Source organism: Amblyraja radiata, chromosome 2 (genome assembly GCF_010909765.2).
Source record: "Amblyraja radiata isolate CabotCenter1 chromosome 2, sAmbRad1.1.pri, whole genome shotgun sequence".
Taxonomy (NCBI): domain Eukaryota; kingdom Metazoa; phylum Chordata; class Chondrichthyes; order Rajiformes; family Rajidae; genus Amblyraja; species Amblyraja radiata.
In genome coordinates, this window is record NC_045957.1 from 113,018,832 (window position 1) to 113,040,880 (window position 22,049).

General features: G+C 44.6%; 1 long non-coding RNA gene across 1 annotated transcript in view; it reads left to right on the top strand.

Moving 5' to 3' along the window:
- LOC116967146 overlaps positions 1 to 22,049 on the top strand; it is a 106,659-nt gene that overhangs the window by 45,010 nt on the left and 39,600 nt on the right. The gene's annotated exons all lie outside the window — the stretch shown is intronic.

Sequence of the window (22,049 nt, forward strand, 5' to 3'; positions counted from 1 at the left end):
GGTATGGAGAGAAGGCAGGTACAGGATACTGAGTTGGATGATCAGCCATGATCATATTGAATGGCGGTGCAGGCTCGAAGGGCCGAATGTCCTACTCTTGCACCTATTTTCTATGTTTCTATGTTTCTACTGCTTCGCTTCCTGAAGTCGATCGCTATCTCCTTCGTCTTGCTTGACATTGAGATGAAGGTTGTCTTCTGTGTCCCGAGGTTCTCAATCTCCTTCCTGTACTACATCTCATCAATATTTGATAACTGGCCCACAATGCTGGTGTCACCTGCGTATTTGTAGGTTTGTAGATGGAATTGGATTTGTACTTGGTTGCAAAACGTCACCCATTCCTTCTCTCCAGAGATGCTGCCTGACTCGCTGAGTTACTCCAGTATTTTGTGTCTATCTTCCACTGATTCCAATGTTCCTCACCAACCCCTTCCACTCCTTTTTTTAAAATCTTCAGATCCTCGCTGTACTCCCTTAATTCTCACCACGTGCACCCATGATCTGAAGACTAAGGGAATTCTTCTGCTAGTTTCGTCTTTTAGTTTACTTTAGTATAGAGCTGCAGCATGGAAACAGGCCCTACGGCCCACCGTGTCCACGGCGACCAATGATCGCCCGTGCTCTAGTTCTATCCTACAAAGCAGGGACAATGTGGGAGGAATCCGGAGCACCCGGAGAACACCCACGCTGTCTCGGGGAGAACGTACAGACTCTGTACAGACAGCACCTGTGGTCAGGAATGAACCCGGGTCTCCGGCGCTGTGAGCCAGCAAATCTACCGTGTTCTTTGCACCGTACCTCATTTCACCCAGAGAGTTGTGAATCTGTGGAATTCTTTGCCACAGTGGGGGCCAATTCACTGGATGTTTTCAAGAGAGGGTTAGATTTAGCTCTTAGGGCTAAAGGAAACCAGGGATATGGGGAAAAGGAACGGGGTACTAATTTTAGATGATCAGCCATGATCATATTGAATGGCAGTGCTGGCTCGAAGGGCTGATTGGCCTACTCCTGCACCCATTTTTTTATGTTTCTATGTGCTGCCCCAAAATCCATGAAGTGTCAGATGCCTGGGGACAACAAGACATTGATTTAAACAAAATATTACCCGTACATGAAATCCACGATGTTACTGTCCAGGATTCTCCCTCAAGAGTGGCAGGCCCCTCCTCCTCAGTGATCATATTGTTTCATGTGTAAATGGAAAAGATGACAAATCTACCTGAAGTGACAACTGTGACTGTGACAATCAATATTTGTTGTAATCAGCCTTCTCAGCTAAAAGAAGTGCATTAGGACAGACTCGGGAAAGTATCTCAATAGACAATAGACAATAGGTGCACGAGTAGGCCATTCGGCCCTTCGAGCCAGCACCGTCTTTCAATGTGTTCATGGCTGATCATCCACAATCCTGCCTTCTCGTTATATCCCCTGACTCTGTTATCTTTAAGAGCTCTATCTAACTCTCTCTTGAAAGTATCCAGAGAATTGGCGTCCATTGCCTTCTGAGGCAGAGAATTCCACAGATTCACAGCTCTCTGGGTGAAAAAGTTTTTCCTCATCTCCATTCTAAATGGCCTACCCCTTATTCTCAAACTGTGGCCCCTGGCCACTCTGTGGTCACTCTACATTAGATCAGACCAATTCCATCACAACAGATTCAATGAAGGATCAGAACCAATTGAAAAATAATCATCCAGATCTGCCATTTCTAGTAGCTATCTCAAACTGCATCTAAATGATCACTCCATACCATTAACTGATATGGACACAACGAATTGGAGGAACTCAGCGGGTCAGGCAGCACCTCTGGAATTCTGCAGTCTCTGCAGTTCCTTGCATCTACACTAACGTATACATTGTGGTTTAGGAAGAGAATGTGGAGGAATACAATATACAAGTTGGGAAGAGGGTTATGGTGGTGGTGAGGATGGGGATAATTAGCGGAAACAAACTGTTTGCTGCGATTTCAGTAAATCGCTCCATGGTTTAACTTGTCTCATTAATAATTAGGATTTGGGGATACAGCGCGGAAACAGGCCATTCGGCCCACCAGTTTTGTGCCGACCAGCAATCCCCACACACTAACACAATCCTACACACTCACTGGGGACAATTTACTATTTTTACCGAAGCCAATTAACCTACAAACCTGTACGTCTGTGGAGATGCAGTAGGAAAGAGGAGCGCCTGGAGAAACCCATGCAGGTCATGGGGAAAACGTGCAAACTCCATACAGACAGCACCCGTAGTCGGCATCAAGCCCAGGTCTCTGGTGCTGCGGGGAAGCAACTCTACCGCTGCACCACCGTGCCACACTTACCTGAACACTATGCAATACCAGCACAGTGGATATTCATGTATAGAAAGGAACTGCAGATGCAGGTTTATACACAAAGTGCTGGAGTAACTCAGCAGGTCAGGTAGCATGACACAAAGTGCTGGGGTCTGAAGAAGGGTCCCGACCCAAAACGTCACCCATCCTTCTTCTCCAGAGATGCTGCCTGACCCAATGAGTTCCTCCAGCTCTTTATGTCTATCTTCAGTGCATATTCATTGACGCTTAAACACTCGAACAAGGGACAGAAATACCCAAAGCACTTCCCTGAAAAATGTATTTTTTAAATTTGCTGTTATTCCATGGCTATTTTTAGATTTGTATTTAACTGCGGCCTATTGCCCTTATCCTGCTTCGTCCTTTTCAATGAAACCAATGCATATTTGTTGCAAAGCTATTTAATCTGATTTCTATGTTGACGTTATGAAATGGAAAATGACTGTGTAAGTCTATAATGAGGAGCATGATAAGCAGAGCATCATCTTAGAAAGCACATACTTCCAACCATTGTTTATCTAATGCATAGTTTAAATATTCTGCTACAAACCTTTTGAGAATCGGCCACCATTTGGGACGTGCTATTTTTAAACGTGAACCAATTCTAAGCAGCCGGTTGGAGAGGAAAGTTGCACAGCGCTGCCTGTTAAGGGGTTACAGCAGCCAAGGAAACTGTCGACAGGAACTGCACTGTAGCTGAGGGGTGGATTAAATATATTTCTACGCAGATCCGATTAATGCTGCTATTCATGCAGGCATTTCACAGGGCAGGTAGGGGAAAGTTTGCTGCCGTTTCTGTGTCACAGGAGAGAGGGACACCGCTCCTCTGCACACCTGCCAAAAAGTTACACCAACAGATGATCTTCCAGGCAGGTAGAAGAGGGGGAGGTGAAGCCGGGACGTTTTCTTGCGGGCGCTCGGCGGGGCCTTCCCCCCCGTCGCTGGGAGGAGGAGGGTTCCCCCCCCCCCACCCTCGTCGTGCGACGCTACACGCGGACGTCGGGTGAAGCCTGCGGAGCACCACTGGGATGATAACACCACACAACGTCAGCTGACTGCAGTGTCACTGTGCTGCTGGTTCTCCTCACGATCGCAATTCTGCCAGAGAGCTCCGTGGCTCCGACTGCTGCAGCTTCCCAGTCGCAGTGCGGCAAAGCAGCCAATGCAGCAGGAACAAAGCAGTGACGGGATCCCGTCTCACCCCACGCCGCCGCTCCGATGGAAGGAAAATATTACCGGGGAGCGCAAAAAACGGGGGAGGGGGAGGGGGGAAGAAAATAAAGAGAGAGAAGAAACTGGCTGCTGGATTTACAGGTTAATTTTCCTGGCATGCAGTTAAGCAGAGAGACCATGCATGAAGTCTGCATCCACAATATAGGGCAAGGGAGGCTGTGAGGAAGGATGACTTGCCTGCCGGGCTCTTTGTAAATATTTCCTGTGCCATGCCGACATACCTGCAAGGGTTGAGACAGAGGATACAGTACTTTTCATCAACCGTTTGATCAAGGCCTCTTTTTTTTTTATTTAAAGAAATTGTTTTGCAAAGCTCGCCGCCTGATGTTCCCTGTCTGAACAGTGATCAGGGACCGCAATAATAGCAGCGGACTGACAACGGCTCCTGGCTCTCTCGCTCAGCGCAGAACTCAAATTAAAGGGCAGCTTTTGGTGACCCACTTCCCCCCTTCATATCTTTGTTGGATGCAGGAGCAGCAGCTGCCTGGTACCAAACATCATTGGCCATCGTGTGGAGGATCTCAGGGATTGCACTGCACGACTGCTGGAGAGTGCCGGAGAGAGCGGGACTTGCACACAGTCACGCTAACCCCACCGCAGCTTTTAAGCCGCTGCCACAAACATTTCCCAAACTGCCTAACCCATTCAGTACATCTCTGCAGCCGCATCGGGATTAAACCGCCTCTCGATGCCTGTCTCCATCCCTGCCTTCAGCTACCGAATGAATAGATCAACCTGTTTTCTTCTACCGTTCCAGGGATTTCACTTGAAGGGATGCAACGCAGCCGGGGGACAGAAACAACGCCGGGATAACAAGGGGGGAGCGGTGGTGCTATCACCTGGATGGGCAATCTTTGTTATCCTGGCTGCGTCTTTGCATATCTCTGCTTCAAGTTCAGGAGCTGCACTCAAGGCCAGGTTTCAGCGTCTAACGAGCCAAAAGCAAAATATATATATATATATAAATATATATATATAAATTACAGGCAGCGAAGGCTGCATCGGGAGTGAGTAGCAGGTTTAGGATGCTGCCAATTTGATGCATATGGCACGTGAGCCAGAGCCCCTCCAGGGACAGTTGTACAAAGGAGGGGAGGGGGGGGAAGAGGATGCGTTTGAAGGAATAAAAAAAAAACTAAAGCCTTAATGGAGAGTCTGCATTGCAACATGCCACCGAAACCCCCTTGCGCACATAGCAATTCCACCAGGCACTTGCAGCTGAATAATTAATGGATTAAATCATCCCGGATTCACCTTTCGCATAGGTTGGTACGATCGGAATTTTGTATATATGTAGAGAAATTCATAATGGGAAGAGAAAATCTCCATTGGGATCTGACAGGCTGTCAAAAGGTGGGTGCTTAATATGAATAAACATTCCCATCCCTCAGTAACAATACTGCAGGGACTGCGATTCCATCAGGAGGCTGCATTGAGTTAAATGTTATTAATGGTGATAGAGGTAAACGGATTGTCCTGACAGCATTTTCCTTCATTGTGTGTCTTTTTGTGTTTTATGGAGCTGGTTCAGGGCGCTGCAGGATTTGGAAAAAGGTTTTCCATTTCTCAAATCTGTGGCCGTATAAGGATCAGTTCGGTTTTCCAGTAACACTCGGACCGGACCCTCTTCTGATATCATTCACAGTGGTTTAAATCGGCCGCTTGGAGCCACACAGTCCAAACGCAGTGGGTTTTAACCCGATAAATGATCCCCAGCCAAAAAATAAAGGTCCTTAAAAGGCTGCACAGCACAGTGTCCTCTTAAAACACTGAGTGCAGGCTGGTGCTGCTCATTCCATTGTTTGCAGGGGGAATCCCACCAGAGGATGAAGACCATGGCAAAAAAAAAGGCTATCAATCTGCGCAATCAACCTTGCAATCCACGGTGCCGGCAATATTAATTTTGAGAGCATTAATCAAAATCAACCAGCGTAGAATCTTCTTCCAAAATATACTTACATCTGCCTAGAAAGCTACGGGATTGTACTCTGTCAGCAAAAACGCCTTATAAAAATCGTGGGGAGGCAAATTAAAAAAAATCCGAACAGGGTTTCTTTTATCCACAAAACTGTAAGTAAATATCCCTAACGTAAAAGCATTGTTTTAAATCTTTTTGTTTCCCCGATTGCCATTTAATACAAGGTAAATGACCGATTAAGTGCAAAACATGCAGTCTTCAGAGATTAAAAATCTTTAACAATGCTTTTTTTAAAAGAAAATAAATCACTGTAATCTAAAGTGCCGCACTGTATCTGATGCAAATCTGAACATGAGATACATGTTTTAAGACAATCGTAACATTGAATAAAATGCTTTGTTTCTCAAATGGTGTACAATTTGTTGGTCCTCGATTGAACGGAACAAATCCAGTATTCTAAATCACTTTCATCCCTGAGATTTGCTTTTTGCATTTGAATCCTATTAGTCTTTTAACAGGACTAAGGCAAGGACTTTCATACAGAATCACCACCTCAATGCTTACATATGTATTGTTTAGTTATAATTTTCCTTCAGTATAAACCAAGGTGTTGAAATCTCAGCACAGATTGTAATAAAAGGCCATTTTTAATAAAACCAGGTAGAATTACCAACCCGACCTGAAACGTCTATCTATCCATTTTCTCCAGAGATGCTGCCTGGCCCACTGAGTTACTCCAGCACTTTGTGTCCTTTTTGGTAAACCAGAATCTGCAATTCCTTGTGCCTCTAAAATAAATATCCATTTGATGTATATTGCAGAATAAAATGGAGAACCAAGTTATAGACACTGAAGTCTATTTTTAGACATTTGTCGGGAAATTTTCAGAATCTTTTTTTTTCATTCCCAGATGCATTTTTAAGACCAAGCTAAACTATAAACTGAACTACTTCATAGGAACTGAGTACAATGCTATGTTATCCACATGTTTTCCAAATGTTATCCACATTTGGTATTTTCAAAATCCTACACATCAACAAGTTTTGTTTTTTTAATTCAGAGACACGGTTTAGAGAGTATAAATACTAGCGAGTCAAACGTGCAAACACTTTCCTTTAGAAATATAATCTGATTCATGGTATATGCATTTCACTGGCGAAAGTCAGTGAAAGAGTTAACCACATTTGTGTAGGAAAGAACTGCAGATGCTGGTTTAAATCAAAGGTAGACACAAAATGTTGGAGTAACTCAGCGGGACGGGCAGCATCTCTCGACCTGAAATGACACCCATTCCTTCTCTCCGGAGATGCTGCCCGTCCCGCTGAGTTACTCCAGCATTTTGTGTCTACCTTCGAGTTAACCACATTGATGGATCGCATATTCTCTTCCCGTGAAAACATTATGGGAGCAATCAGGTGTTTCCACGTTCACCAGAGTGCAGCTATTTGCATTTAAATTGCAGATTTATTTAATTTAAATTCAATGGTTTCTTTAATGTATGCACAGGTTTTTTTGCATACAGCTCAGCAAGACTATCACCCCAGTCAGTACAGATTGTGCAGAACAGTCCATTGAGTTCTTGGTGATACGGTCATAAGTGATAGGAGTAGAATTAGGCCATTTGGCCCATCACGAGACGCCATCTCGGTGCCGTTTTATAGTTCCAGCTGCAGATGGCCACAAAGGTTCACTGTAGCCATCACCTCCATTTCCGTCATCCCACAAAATGATGTCCCACTCCTCTCCTGGTCCTCTTCGTCTGCTTTGATCTGTCGTTTTCACACCTAACCAATAAAGAGCGTTTGTCGGCACTCGGCCTGTACTCGCTGGAGTTCAGATGAATGAGGGGAGACCTCATTGAAGCGTACAGAATAATGAAAGGCTTGGATGGAGTGGATGTGGAGAGGATGTTTCCACTAGTGGGAGAGTCTAGGACTAGAGGTCATAGCCTCAGATTTGAAGGACGTTCTTTTAGGAAGAATATGAGGAGAGGGTGGTGAATCTGTAGGATTCTTTGCCACAGAAGGCTGTGGAGGCCAAGTCAGTGGATGTTTTTAAGGCAGAGATAGATAGATTTTTTATTAATACAGGTGTCAGATGTTATGGGGAGAAGGCAGACAGGGAAATGGGGTTAGGAGGGCGAGATAGGTCAGCCATGATTGAATGGCGGAGTAGACTTGATGGGCCAAATGGCCTAATTCTACTCCTATCACTTATGACCTTATGACCTTACACTTCCATATCTCTCCTCCCGGACTCTCGGTTTGAGGGAGGGTCTCGACCAGAAACATCACCCATTCCATCTCTCCGGAGATGCTGCCTGTCCCTCTGAGTTACTCCAGCATTTTGTGTCTGTCTTTGGCATAAACCAGCATCTGCAGTTGCTTCCTACACACATCGCCCAGTGGTGGGGTCTCCTGCAGCCGAGCTTGAGGGCTCGGAATGTGAGACTCCCCCTTCCCCCCCCGGTTCATCTTACCGGGCCCACTGTCATCGCCCTCGCCCCCACCACCTCCGATTCCTGATCCACGGGGTGAGCAGGAGCTCCTAGCTGCTTTGACACGATTTAATTCTGTATCAATAATCCAGATCTCCGGCAGCCAGTGCAGTAGATTAACCACAAAGCTACGAGACGTCTGTGGGCAAACGTGCTATTTACAATATACATTAATGATTTGGATGAAGGGATTCAAAGTAACATAAGGAAATTTGCAGATGACACCAAGCTGGGTGGCAGTGTGAACTGTGAGGAGGATGCTATGAGAATGCAGGGTGACTTGGACAGGTTGGGGGAGTGGGCAGATGCATGGCAGATGCAGTTTAATGCGGATAAATGTGAGGTTATCCACTTTGGTAGCAAAAACAGGAAGGCAGATTACTATCTAAATGGTGTCAAGTTGGTAAAAGGGGAAGTACAACGGGATCTGGGGGCCCTTGTTCATCAGTCTATGAAAGTAAGCATGCAGGTAACAGCAGGCAGTGAAGAAAGCGAATGGCATGTTGGCCTTTATAACAAGAGGAATTGAATATAGGAGCAAAGAGGTCCTTCTGCAGTTGTACAGAGCCCTAGTGAGACCACACCTGGAGTATTGTGTGCAGTTTTGGTCCCCTAATTTGAGGAAGGACATTCTTGCTATTGAGGGAGTGCAGCGTAGGTTTACAAGGTTAATTCCCGGGATGGTGGGACTGTCAAATGCTGAGAGAATGGAGCAGCTGGGCTTGTACACTCTGAAGTTTAGAAGGATGAGAGGGCATCTCATTGAAACATATAAGATTGTTAAGGGCTTGGACACGCTAGAGGCAGGAAACATGTTCCCGATGTTGGGGGAGTCCAGAACCACGGCCACAGTTTAAGAATAAGGAGTCAGCCATTTAGAACGGAGATGAGAAAACACTTTTTCTCACAGAGAGTGGTGAGTCTGTGGAATTCTCTGCCTCAGAGGGCGGTGGAGGCAGGTTCTCTGGATGCTTTCAAGAGAGAGCTAGATAGGGCTCTTAAAAATAGCGGAGTCAGGGGATATGGGGAGAAGGCGGGAACGGGGTACTGATTGGGGATGATGATCACATTGAATGGCGGTGCTGGCCCGAAGGGCCGAATGGCCTACTCCTGCACCCATTATCTATTGTCTATTGTGCTTTTAAGAATTGAAAGGTTCTTTGGTGCACCTTCTTTAGTCTTTGACTTGCTGCCTGGTGCTCCAGCTCACAATACTGTTTTTTACGGTTCGATCTAGCTTTACCTTTCTCAATGTAAGTGGAAGTAGTTGAGGCAGGTACAATAACGACATTTAAATGGCACATGGATTGGAAAGGTTTAGAGGGACATTGTCAAAAGCGGGCAAATAAGTTCATAAGTGATAGGAGAAGAATTAGGCCATTCAGCCCATCAGGTCGACTCCGCCATTCAATCATGGCTGATGTATCTCTCCCTCCTAACCCCAATTCTCCTGCCTTCTCCCCATAACCCCTGACTAATGGGCTAGCTTAGATGGGGCATCCTGCTTGGTTGGCATGAACAGGATGGGCCGAAGGGCCTGTTTCTATGCTGTTTTACTCCTTGGCTCTATGCACTTATTCATTACATGAGGGAGCAACAGAAAGTTGTAATATCAGAACTGGTCGCTGCCTCATAGCTTCTGTGCAGCACTTGGTAGAACTACCTGTGTATCTCAGATAGTTACAAAATGCTGGAGTAACTCAGCGGGTCAGGCAGCATCTCTGGAGAAAAGGAACAGGTAATGTTTCGGGTCGAGCCCCAACTTCAGACTGGTCAGCCTGATGAAGGGTCTCGACCTGAAACGTCACTTATTCCTTCTCTCCAGAGATGCTGCCTGACCCTGCTGAGTTGCTCCAGCATTTTGTGTCTATCTTTTGGGTAAATCAGTATCTGCAGTTTCTTCCTTAACATTTTATCTACATATCTCCATTCATTTATTTTTATCCTATACTGTACTGTACTGTACTATACTTGGATAGGATCGAGTGGATTGTGAAGAGGATATTTCCACTAGCGGGAGATTCTAGGACCAGAGGTCACAGCCATAGAATTAAAGGACGTTCTTTTAGGAAGGAGATGAGGAGAAATTGTTTTAGTCAGAGGGTGGTGAATCGGTGGAATTCTTTGCCACAGAAGGCTGTGGCCAAGTCAGTGGATATCTTTAAGGCAGAGATCGATCGATTCTTGATTAGTACTGGTGTCAGAAGTTATGGGGAGAAGGCAGGAGAATGGGGTTAGGAGGGAGAGATAGATCAGCCAGGATTGAATGGCGGAGTAGACTTGATGAGCCGAATGGCCTAATTCCACTCCTATCACTTATGATCTTATGACACAAGGAACATCAGATGCTTGATTAACTCAGTCAGGCAGCATCTTAGGAGGACAGGGAGAGGTGACGTTACGTGTGAGGATCCTTCTTCAGAAATGGTCTTCTGGACTAAAGAAGGGTCCCGACCAGAAACGTACCCTATCTGTCTCCTCCAGAGATGCTACCAGAACCGTTGAGTTACTCCATCAGTTTGTGCTTTATTTTAGATTAGTTTGTGTGAGTTTGAAATAACGTCCCAGATGGGTGCTACATTTTCCAGTAACTCGAATGAAAACTAGTTAGAGAGAAAAAGGTCATGGAGGCAGTGGCAGTCACAATCAGTAAGAGAGGGGGATTTAAAATACCAGAGTGTGCAGAGAAGATTTACAAGGATGTTGCCAGGACTCGAGGGCCTGAGCCATAGGGAGAGGTTGAGCAGGATAGGGCTCTATTCCTTGGAGAGCAGGAGGATGAGGAGCGATCCTATGGAGGAGTACAAAATCATTAGAATAGATCGGGTCAACGCAAAGTCCCTTGCCCGGGGTAGGGGAATCGAGAACCAGTGAGGGGAAGGTGAGGGATATGGTGAGGGGGGGAAAGAGTTAATAGGAGCCTGAGGGGTATCTCTTTCACACAAAGAGTGGTGGGTATATGGAACGAGCTGCCGGAGGAGGTAGTTGGTGCAGGTGCTATTGCAAGAAACATTTAGACAGGTATATGGATAGGATAGGTTTAGAGGGATATGGGCCAAACGCCAGCAGGTGGGACTGGTGTAGATGGGATATGTTGGTCGGTGTGTTGGCAAGTTGGGCCGAAGGGCCTGCTTTCACACTGTGTGATTCTATGACTCTATGACAAACGGAAATTAGCCACATGCAGAACTTGAGATCAGGGTCTCACTGACAATTTCCAATTATGGAAGCTAGTCATGGCCCAGCAACTTCAAAGTACAGCAGGGCATAGAGGTGCAATTAAAGATTTTGAAGATAAACACAAAATGCTGGGGTATATCAGCAGGACAGGCAGCATCTCTGAAGAAAAGGAATAGGTGACGTTTCGGGTCTTCAGATTGAGAGTCGGGGGAAAGTGAAGCGAGAGATATAGACGGTACATGAGACAAATGAGTGAAAGATATGCTAAAAGATTAAAGATTTGTCCGACCCTAGTTTACTGGATATTAGTTAACAGAAAAACCTGTACAGACCATCACTAAATCAAGGATGAATCTAGCCCTGGCCCTGGCCCCTTGCTCCCCTCTCCCACCAGGCAAAAGGTACAGAAGTGTGAAAATGCACACCACCTGATTCAGGGACAGTTTCCTCCCAGCTGTTACCAGGCAACTGAATCATCCTACCACAACCAGAGAACAGTGGTGAAAGACAATAGACAATTGGTGCAGGAGTAGACCATTCGGCCCTTCAAGCAAGCACCGCCATTCAATGTGATCATGGCTGATCATCCACAATCAGTACCCTGTTCCTGCCTTCACCCCACATCCCCTGACTCCGCTATCTTCAAGAGCCCTATCTCGCTATCTCTTTAAATTATCCAGAGAACCGGCCTCCACCGCCCTCTGAGACGGAGAATTCTATAGACTCAGACAGATCTACCTCATTGGTGACCCTCGGCCTATCCTTGATCGTACATTGCTGGCGATCATTCATGTATCTGTGCACTATAAATGGCTCGATTGTAATCATGTATTGTCTTTCTGCTGACTGGATAGCATGCGACAAAAACTTTTCACTGTACCTCGGTACAGGTGGTAATAAACTGCACTAACTAAACTAAACTAAACTAAATAAACACAAAAAGCTGGAGTAACTCAGCAGGACAGGCAGCGTCTGTGGAGAGAAGGAATGGGTGATGCTTCAGGTCGAGACCCTTCCTCAGACTTGATTAGTTTGACCCGAAACGTCACCCATTCCTTCTCTCCAAAGATGCTGCATGTCCCACTGAGTTACTCCAGCTTTTTGTGTCTATCTTCGGTTTGAACCCAGCATCTGCAGTTCCTTCCTTAACTAAATAAACATTGTTTCCTTAATTTGAAGGTTTAACTTTAAAACATCCCAAAGCTTTCAACGTACTATGGTTTTCAGTTATAATTTCATAAAGTTTGGGAAATTTAAACCAATCCTTTTCTCCTTCACCTTGCTGCAAACCCATTATAATTTAACACTGCCTAATTTCACCAGTTTAACGTTTTGCGACCCCCTCCCTTTTCCTCCCCCCTTTGCCACTGAGGGAGTTATCCAGATTGATGATGTCGAAATGCAAGTTAAAACAGATGTTTGGATTTTTACACAGCAATAAATATGAGGGAAAGGAATACAAACACGGACAAGATCATTGTTGCAATGTTGATCTAAAGAGCCAATTCCGTTCCATGCGTGTCTGACATAAACTGGAAAGGGTGCAAAGAAGATTTACGAGGATGTTATTGGATTTGGAGGATATGAGTTATAAGGGGAGGTTGAATGGGCTTGGACTTTATTCCCTGGAGTTTAGGAGGCTGACGGGTGATCGTATAGAGGTGTATAAAATCATGAGGGCCACAGATGAGGTGAATAGACAGCCTTTTCCCCAGGGTGGGGGAATACAAAGCGAGAGCGCAAAGGCTTCAGATGAGAGAAAGCAAATTTAAAGGGGACCAGAGGGGGCATCTTTTTCACACAGATTGTGGTGCGTATATGGTTTAGTTCAGTTTAGTGTATTGTCACGTGTACCGAGGTACAGTGAAAAGCTTTTGTTGTGTGCTATCCAGTCAGCAGAAAGACAATATATGATTACAATCAAGCCTTCCACAGTGTATAGATATGTAATAAAGGAATAACATTTAGTGCAAGGTAAGTCCGATCAAGGATAGTCCGAGGGTCACCAAATGCCAGAAGCAGTGGTGGAGGCGGGTACAATTACGGCTCTTAAAAGACATTTCTAAATGGTACATATTTCGGAAAGGGTTAAAGCCGTGTCCCACTGTACGAGTTCATTCAAGAGCTCTCCTGATTTAAAAAAAAAATCAAACTCGTGGTAAGCACGTAGAATGTACCTAGCGGATATGTCGGAGCTCGGGGACGTCTCTTAGCGGCTCGTAACGCTAACGGCAGGTACTCAGGAAACGCGGTAAGCTCGGGAAGACTCGTGAACATTTTTCAACAGGACCCAGTGGGCTAATGAGCCTGTTTACACGCTGTATCTCTAAAGTCTAACGACTCCCTCAAGATCACACTGAGGCAGTCATCATGTATCTTTACACTGTGGACGGCTCGGTTGTAATCATGTGTAGTCTTTCCGCTGACTGGTTAGCACGCAACAAAAAAGCTTTTCACTCTACCTCGGTACATGTGACAATAAACTAAACTAAACTCTGTGATTCTATAAATCTGTAGGGAAATAAATGCTTGTATTTATGGTTTAAGAAGGAACTGCAGATGTTGGAAAATCGAAGGTAGACAAAAATGCGGGAGAAATTCAGCGCGTGAGGCAGCATCTATGGAGCGAAGGAAATAGGCAACATTTCGGGTCGAAACCCTTCGATTTCGACCCGAAAAGAAGGGTTTCGACCAGAAACATTGCCTATTTCCTTTGCTCCATAGATGCTGCCTCACCCGCTGAGTTTCTCCAGCATTTTTGACTACCTTGTATTTATGGCATTGTTTGGGATTCCCAAAGCATTTTATAACCTGAGATGTTCCTTTGAATTGTTATAACAAAGATAAATCTAATTGGTAATTTTTGCAAAGTGACCTCTATATATGGCACTGTGATATTAATTGGATCATCTTTAAAAAAAACGAATGTTTAATTGTTAATAAATGATATTTAGAATAACATATTCACTCAATCACCAGGATAATACCTGTGCTCTATGAAATGGCAGTGTTAGATCCTTAATGTTCATTTGAGAAGGAAGACAGGACTTTGATTTAATATATCTTCTGAAAGACCACTCCTCTAACACTGCAGTATTACATTAAAGTCATAATGTCATATAGTCATAGAAAATGGAAACAGACCCTTCAGCCCAATTTGCCCATTTTTTCCCTTCAGCCCAAGGTGCCTCATCTGCACTTGTCCACCATGCCCACGTTTGGCACAGACCTCACCACACCTATCCTATCCATGTACACCTGTCCAAATGCCTTTTAAAATGTTGGAAAGCTGGGAAGTGTGCAGAGACAAACTCGAATGGTGTAGAGAAGATCTACGAGGTTGTTGCCAGGACTCGAGGGCCTGAGCTATAGGGAGAGGGTGAGCAGGCTGGGATTCTATGCCTTGAAGTGCAGGAGGATGAGGGGCGATCTTATAGAGGTGTACAAAATCATGAGAGGAATAGATTGGGTAAACACACAGTCCCTTGCCCAGAGTAGGAGAATGGAGAACCAGAGGACATAGGTTGATGGTGAGGGGAGAAAGATTCAATAGAAACTGAGGGGTAATTTTTTTACGCAAAGGGTAGTGGTCGTATGGAAAGAGCTGCCGGAGGAGGTAGTTGTGGCAGGGACTATCGCAAATTTAAGAAACTTACAATGCCAGAAAATCAGGTTCAATCCTGGCCATGGGTGGTTTTGGTATGGAATTTGTATGTTCTCCCTGTGACCACGTGGGTTTTCTTCGGGTGCTCCGGTTTCCTCCAACACTCCAGAGAAGTGCAGGTTTGTAGGTTAGTTGGCTTATTTAAATTGTCCCTAGTGTGTAGGATAGAACTAGTGTATGGGTGATCATTCGTCAGCATGGACTCGGTGGGCTGAAGGGCATGTTTCCATGCTGTATCTCTAAAACTAAATCTCCTTGAATCAACTCTACCTATGAATGTGACGGACAGTTTTAGCATAGCTCAACACATCGGTAGTAAGGAAGGCCGCATTTGGAGTATTGTGAGCAATTTTGGGCACCATATCTGAGGAGGAATGTGCTGGCTCTGGAGAGGGTCTAGAGGAGGTATACAAGAATGATCCCAGGAATGTGGGTTAACGTATGATGAGCATTTGACGGCATTGGGCCTGGCCTCGCTGGAGTTTAGAAGAATGAGGGGGGACCTCATTGAAACTTGAATAGTGAAGGGTTTGGATAGAGTGGATGTGGTGAGGGTATTTCCACTAGTGGGAGAGTCTAGGACCAGAGGTCATAGCCTCAGAATTAAAAGGCGTTATTTTAGGAAAGAGATGAAGAGGAATTTCTTTAGTCAGAGGGTGGCGAATCTGTGGAATTCTTTGTCACAGAAGGCTGTGGAGGCCGTCAATGGATATTTTTTAAGGCAGAAATAGATAGATTCTTGATTAGTAAGGGTGTTAGGGGAGAAGGCAGTGGAATGGGGTTAGGAGGGAGAGATAGATCAGCTGTGATTGAATGGCGGAGCAGTTCTGCCCCCATCACTTATGACCTTATGACATTTTCAGCAAGTCAATGGAGGTAATGTGTTTGAAATTGTAAATTCAAGCATTAAAGCAAAATGACCACAATGTCTTGATTTACATTCCAACACAGTGCTGGAGTACTGCTGTGCTGCTCCAGATTGTGTCTAACAAATGAAATACTAAGCTGAGACCATGTCTATTCCCTCATGTAAATGTAAAAGATTTCATTGCCTTAGTTGAAGAAAATAATAGCTTGCCGGGTATTCACTCCCAATAATATTTCCCAATAAAATTCACAAAAGTAATGTCAGCCCGTTATTTCGTGCCTGTCGGTAGAACCTTCAAATTGTTTTTCATATTTCCTACATTATGATTATGAATGACATTTCAATGGTCCTTTGGCTATAAGCCACGTTGGGCCATACTGACAATTTAAAATATATCATAGAAGCCCTTGGTTTCATCCTTAAAACTATATAACCTATTTTCTGATCAACCTTTCAATTACCACAATTGCCCCACCATCAACCCACCCATCTCATAGCTCTTATAGAGTCATAGAGTGATACCGTTTGGAAAACAGGCCCTTCAGCCCAACTCGCCCACACCGGCCAACATGACCCAGCTGCACTATTCCCACCTGCCATATCCCTCCAAACCTGTCCCATCCATGTACCTTTCTAACTTTCTTAAATGTTGGGATCTTCCCTGCCTCAACTACCTCCTCTGGCAGCTTGCTCCATACACCCACCACCCTTTGTGTGAAAAGGTTACCCCTCAGATACCTATTAAATCTTTTCCTCTTCAACTTAAACCTATGTCCTCTGTTCCTCGATTCACCTCCTCTGGGCATCTACCCGATCTATTCCTCTCATGGAAAATATTTGTGGAAAATATTTTTCTGTGAATAGCGTTTTATAAACTCACAGTGTTTTTGTCCATGCATGCATTAAGTAATAAGCTGGTCTTATTTATTCACCAAGAAAAATATGAACTGCGTGGAAATCTAAGGGACATTAATATAAACAGTTCATGTTATCGTTTTGTAGAACTGACCTGAATGTCCTTCTGTGCCAATAGAGTCCTATTACAGAAAAATGATAATTTGGGTTTACTAAACCTACTGTACTGTGTCATAAGGACATTTGTACTGTAACCAATATGGCTTTCACAAGGGAAGTTCATTTCAGAGGGTCCCAACCTGAAACATCGTCTACCCATGTTCTCCAGAGATGCTGCTTGATCCGCTGAGTTACTTCAGCACATTGTGGCTTTTATTGTAAATCAACGTCTGCAGTTCCTTGTATCTCCTCTCTGGTTTATATCATTATTTATCTCACTGAATGCGCAGGAAAAATGAAACACTTTTAGTCTTCATTGTGCAAAAGATTTTCACACCATACTCAGAGAATTAGCATCCAATGAACCTTGTCTAAGGCAAGCCTCTGGACTCCAGCATAATCAAAGACGGGTCTCACCGCGGCCACTCCCTCTTCTTCCCTCTCCCATCAGGCAAGAGGGACAGAAGTTTGAAAACGCACACCTCCAGATTCAGGGACAGTTTGTTCCCAGCTGTTATCAGGCGACTGAACGGGCCCCTCATCAGCTAGAGTGCGGTCCTGCAGACCCATCTATCGGTACACGTGACAATAAACTAAACTAAACTAGTAAGATTAAACGAGAACTTACCAGTTCGAAGTTTGATCGTTATTTTATGAGGAGTACGTTGAGGGAATACGTGAAGAACCCCGCCAGGACGCATGCGTGTCATTCTTCAAAGCAGCGGTGTGAAATCACAGATAACTGTAATGACTGAACATAGTAAGATTAGAGAAGTAAAATACCAGAGTATATGATCAAGGGTGGGAGCGGAGGGCACGTATTACCTCAACGTACTCCTCATAAAATAACGATCAAACTTCGAACTGGTAAGTTCTCGTTTAATCTTACTATTTTACTTCGGAGTCACGTGAGTGACTACGTGAAGATTTCAAAGCTCTGTGATTTCATGCCGTGGAAACGAGTCCATGCATCACATCTGCCTTAATGACTGTGGGAGGAATTGAGTCAACATAATTTAGACATGAATCCGACATTGAAATCCATGATAAATTTATTAACACCAAATTATAGCCCCTATTTATGGAGTGAAATTATATTACAGAACTTAAAATTGTTCGTTATTTTGCAAACGTTCCAGGTTTAATTACTGGTTTATGATAAAATAGTTGGAATGTTTTTCCCTTGACCATCCTGCTGTCTTGAGGATTTGGTCCATTGGTACATCCAACTGCATAGCTGCCGATGTAGCTGCAGCCCTGGTGGAATGAAATTTTAAAATATTAGTATCCACCCCAGCCTGTATTAGAACCTGTTTCAGCCATCTTGAGATGGTCTGGACCGTCACTTTTTTGTGTGGTTGCTTGTGGCTGATTAAAAGTGCCTTCTCATTGCCTCTGATGATTTTCGTGTTCTCCATATATAACAACAAATGTCTTACTATACAGAGACGATCATCTGTCGGGTAAGACCTAAATTCTATATTGAGGCCTGCTGATCCCTGTCTGTTCTGCTTGACTAATTCATAAATATGAAACGTTATGTTTCCAGATGAAGAAGTCATGTTGTCCAGTCTTAATTTATGTAACGACTGTACCCTTTGTGCCATGACCAAAGCCATCAGCATGACTGTTTTCAGTGTCAGTCTTTGTAGGGACAGAGCTGTTGCTGGAGACCAATTCCTTAGCATAGTCAGGACAATACTCACATCCCATATTTGAGAGTACCTGATTCTTGGGGGATTGATATTAAAAATTCCCCTCATAAGTTTTGTTACCAGGGGGTGAGTCCCAACAGAATGACGCACTGTTCATTGCCATAGATATGTTGACAGGGCACTTCTGGCGCAGTTGATGGCACTATAACTGAGCCCCTCATCATAATGGAGGCCTGCCAGGAATTCCAGAACAGACGGGATGTTCATTGATCTGTAGGTGATGCTGTTTCTGTGACAATACATCTCCCATTTCCTGATGTAGACCAGATACTGTTTTTTGGTGGACTGCCTGTGGGCCGCTGAAATAATGTTCACTGTTCGGTCCGTCAGTCCCAGCTGTAGTAGAGGTATTTTTAGACTCTACAAATTAATAAGTTCATATAGTTATGACATGGGTGGCTATCCCTTGTTACGGGATGAACCAATAAATCTGGTCTATTCAGGATGGTGATGCATGGTTCTAATACCATGTCCAGTATCACAGGGAACCATGGTTGAGTAGGCCAATCGGGTACTACCAAAATACCAGACGCAGAGTCTTGCTGTATTTTCCTTAATACCCGACTGATGAGGCAAAAAAGGAGGGAATGCATAAATAAACAATTTCCCCCAATGCAGCCAAAATGCATCTGTCGCCGCTGCCCCAGGGTCTGGTTCCCACGAAACATAGTTTGATAACTGGTGATTAAGTCTGGATGCGAATAGATCGATATCTGGTGTTCCATACCGTGCTGTAATATCAACAAATACTTTTTTATTCAACATCCATTCGGTGTTTTCATTAAATTTGCGTGACCTGGTGTCTGCCACTAAATTTAGTTTACCTGGTAGGTAAGTAGCTGATATCCAAATATTTCTCTGGATACACCATTGCCAAATTGTATTAGCCAGATTGTCACATGATGTCGATTTGTTTCCACCCATGTGGTTGATATATGCTACCACGGTGGTATTGTCAATCTGTAGTCTAACATGCTGGTGATATAACCCAGAACAATATGACTTTAGGCCATGGAATGCACCCAACATTTCCAGGTAGTTTATGCCCAGTGTTTGTAATAATGATGCCTCCTGTGCATTCCATCCACCTCCACAGCTGGAGATGGAATTGGTAGCACCCCAACCAAGTGCACTGGCATCAGTTTGTAGCACCATAGAAGGGTTGCTGATAATGATTGGATTGGAACAAAGCTGAATGTTATCTTTCCACCATTTTAGTTCCATTATAGCTTCGATTGGTAGCTTCATTGGTCTGTCAAAATGACCAGCATTAATTTTGAGTGCTCGTACTTTTGCCCTCTGTAAATGTTGGTAATGTAAAGGTCCGAATTGTGTGGCTGGAAAAGCAGCCACCATTTTGCCAATTACTTTTGCTACCAATCTGATGGATGGTTTACTGATGTCAATGAGGTTATTGCAAGCCTCTATTAAGTCTATAGCCTTTCCCTTTGGCAAAGTCACCGACATGTGAACTGAGTCAATGGTGAACCGCAAATAGTCCATTGTAGTGGAAGGCGTTAATTTAGATTTAACTGGATGGATAATAAACCCCAGTTTTTCAAGTAATTGTTTTGTGGCTGTTACAGTTTGTTTGGCCAATTCCAAAGTTTTGCCCACAATAAGTATGTCATCTAGATATGCCATGACCATGTGTTTTCGTTTCCGCAGAAACGCTAGGGCTGGTTTCAAAATTTTTGTGAACTGCCTGGGGGCTGATGTTATCGCATTTGGCTGCGCTCTATACTGCCAGAGCTGTCCCATCCAGTTGAATTTTAAGTAACATCTGTGGTCACCTCGTATAGGCACTGAATAGTAAGCATCTTTTAAATCGATGCTAGCCATGAAGTAACCTTTGGAAATCAATTGTTTTGCAGTAACAAAGGTTTCCATTTTGAAATGAATATATTGTACAAATGTATTCAAATTGGTCAAATCTATGATGATGCGACAACCACCATCTTTTTTGTTTTTGGTAAAGATATTGGACACAAATTCCAGCGATTCGTGTTGGGATTTTTCAATTACCTCTTTTGCGTAAAGCCGCTCCAGTTCAGCATGCGCTTCTGATTTTTCTTTACCTGAAAGTACGAACATTCGGTTCGGTACATACTGAACTGGAGGGCTATATTTGTGTATAAATTCTATGGTATATCCCTGGATACTGCTTAAAATATAAGTGTCGGTAGTTAACATACTCCATGCATCCAGAAAGAAGTGTAATCTCCCCCCAACCTCCATACTCCCTGCAATTTGTAAGGAACCAGACCCACCAACCTCCATGGTTACCAGTGGCAGGTTTACTTCTTTTTGTAAATCCTTCGTGGAGGTTGAGGCGCTGGTGTCTGGGTTTGTGGTTGGGTTGGTGTTGGAGGTTTGCGTATCTTCCAAAAAGGCCGGTCTGGGCCATGGCCTAAAAAAGACCGATGTTCGGTGTACCGGGCCTTTGAGCTTTCACCAGTTTGTCTTGTTCTACTGGTGGGTGCATTAGGGTGCTGTTTATGGCCGTAGTAGGTTCTTGATGATGTCGCTTTTATGAGCCCCAGGGTTTTTGCCTCCTCATCGAGCTCCTTGACTTGCTTGGATAGGTTACCTCCAAATAGTAAAATTGGTGGTTTTGTGTTTCCAGGTTTGCACAGACTTGCGAATTTCGGGTTTAGAGCAGGTCGGATGGCACTCTTCCTGATGCTGTTTATTTCATATTGTGTGTTGCAAAGCAGTGCCAGTGCATCCTGTTGATCCTGCGACATCTCCTTTTCATCTACTGTGCGGGCGAAAGCTGTTATTCCTGCTGTTAGGAGCTTTAGGACTTTTTGGAGTTTGACATCCAGGCCTCTAACTCCTGCTCCGACATGTTTCCATATGCAATTATTTACAATGGGAACATTCAGGGATATACAGTTACCCGGTGCCAAGTGTCTTGCCATGGTGTCCATCACAGCCTGTTCCTGTAGCTGCTTAAAGGACATATAATCTATACTGGCAGCTAGTTTTTGTTCCAGGTTTCGGCCAGTCTGGTCTGGCTGTATGAAGTTGGACACCATGTCCAGTAGATTTTCACGTTCCTGCACCCCTTGCACACTTGATTTCTGTTCTGCAAACCCCTCTTCAGGATCAGCCCAGAATTGACCCCCAGTACTCCCCTCTGATGAGGGAGAAGCACTGTGCAGCCCTACAAGAGGTGCTGCTGTGGGTGTAACATATTGCCCACAGTGACTGGACTCCATCTCCCGGAGCCTGTCACGTTGGAGCATCTGCTCCACAAGCCGCTCCATCCGGCTCCATCGGACTCGTCTGAGTCAACGACTTTGTTGGTTTTTTGTTTTGCCTTACCGCCCGGCCGCGGTGTAGATCTGGCCGGTGCGGGGGCGAAGTCGGGCACAGCTGTTCCCATTACGGGTGATTCATGTGCCGCTGGCCGCTGCTGGCTGCCCGCAACTCCGCGGTCCTCCCCCGCCAGCTTTGTCGCAGCCCTCGTTGTTTTCTTGGACTTGTCCATTGACTCCCCACCTGTAACACAGTATGGGAACAACAAAAAAGACCGCAGAGTATCGCTTACCTGTAGGTTCCGGCTTTTAAACTTGCCGCTGCGGGGGAACGTCGTTCCACCCCGCCTGACTGTTTCGCAATG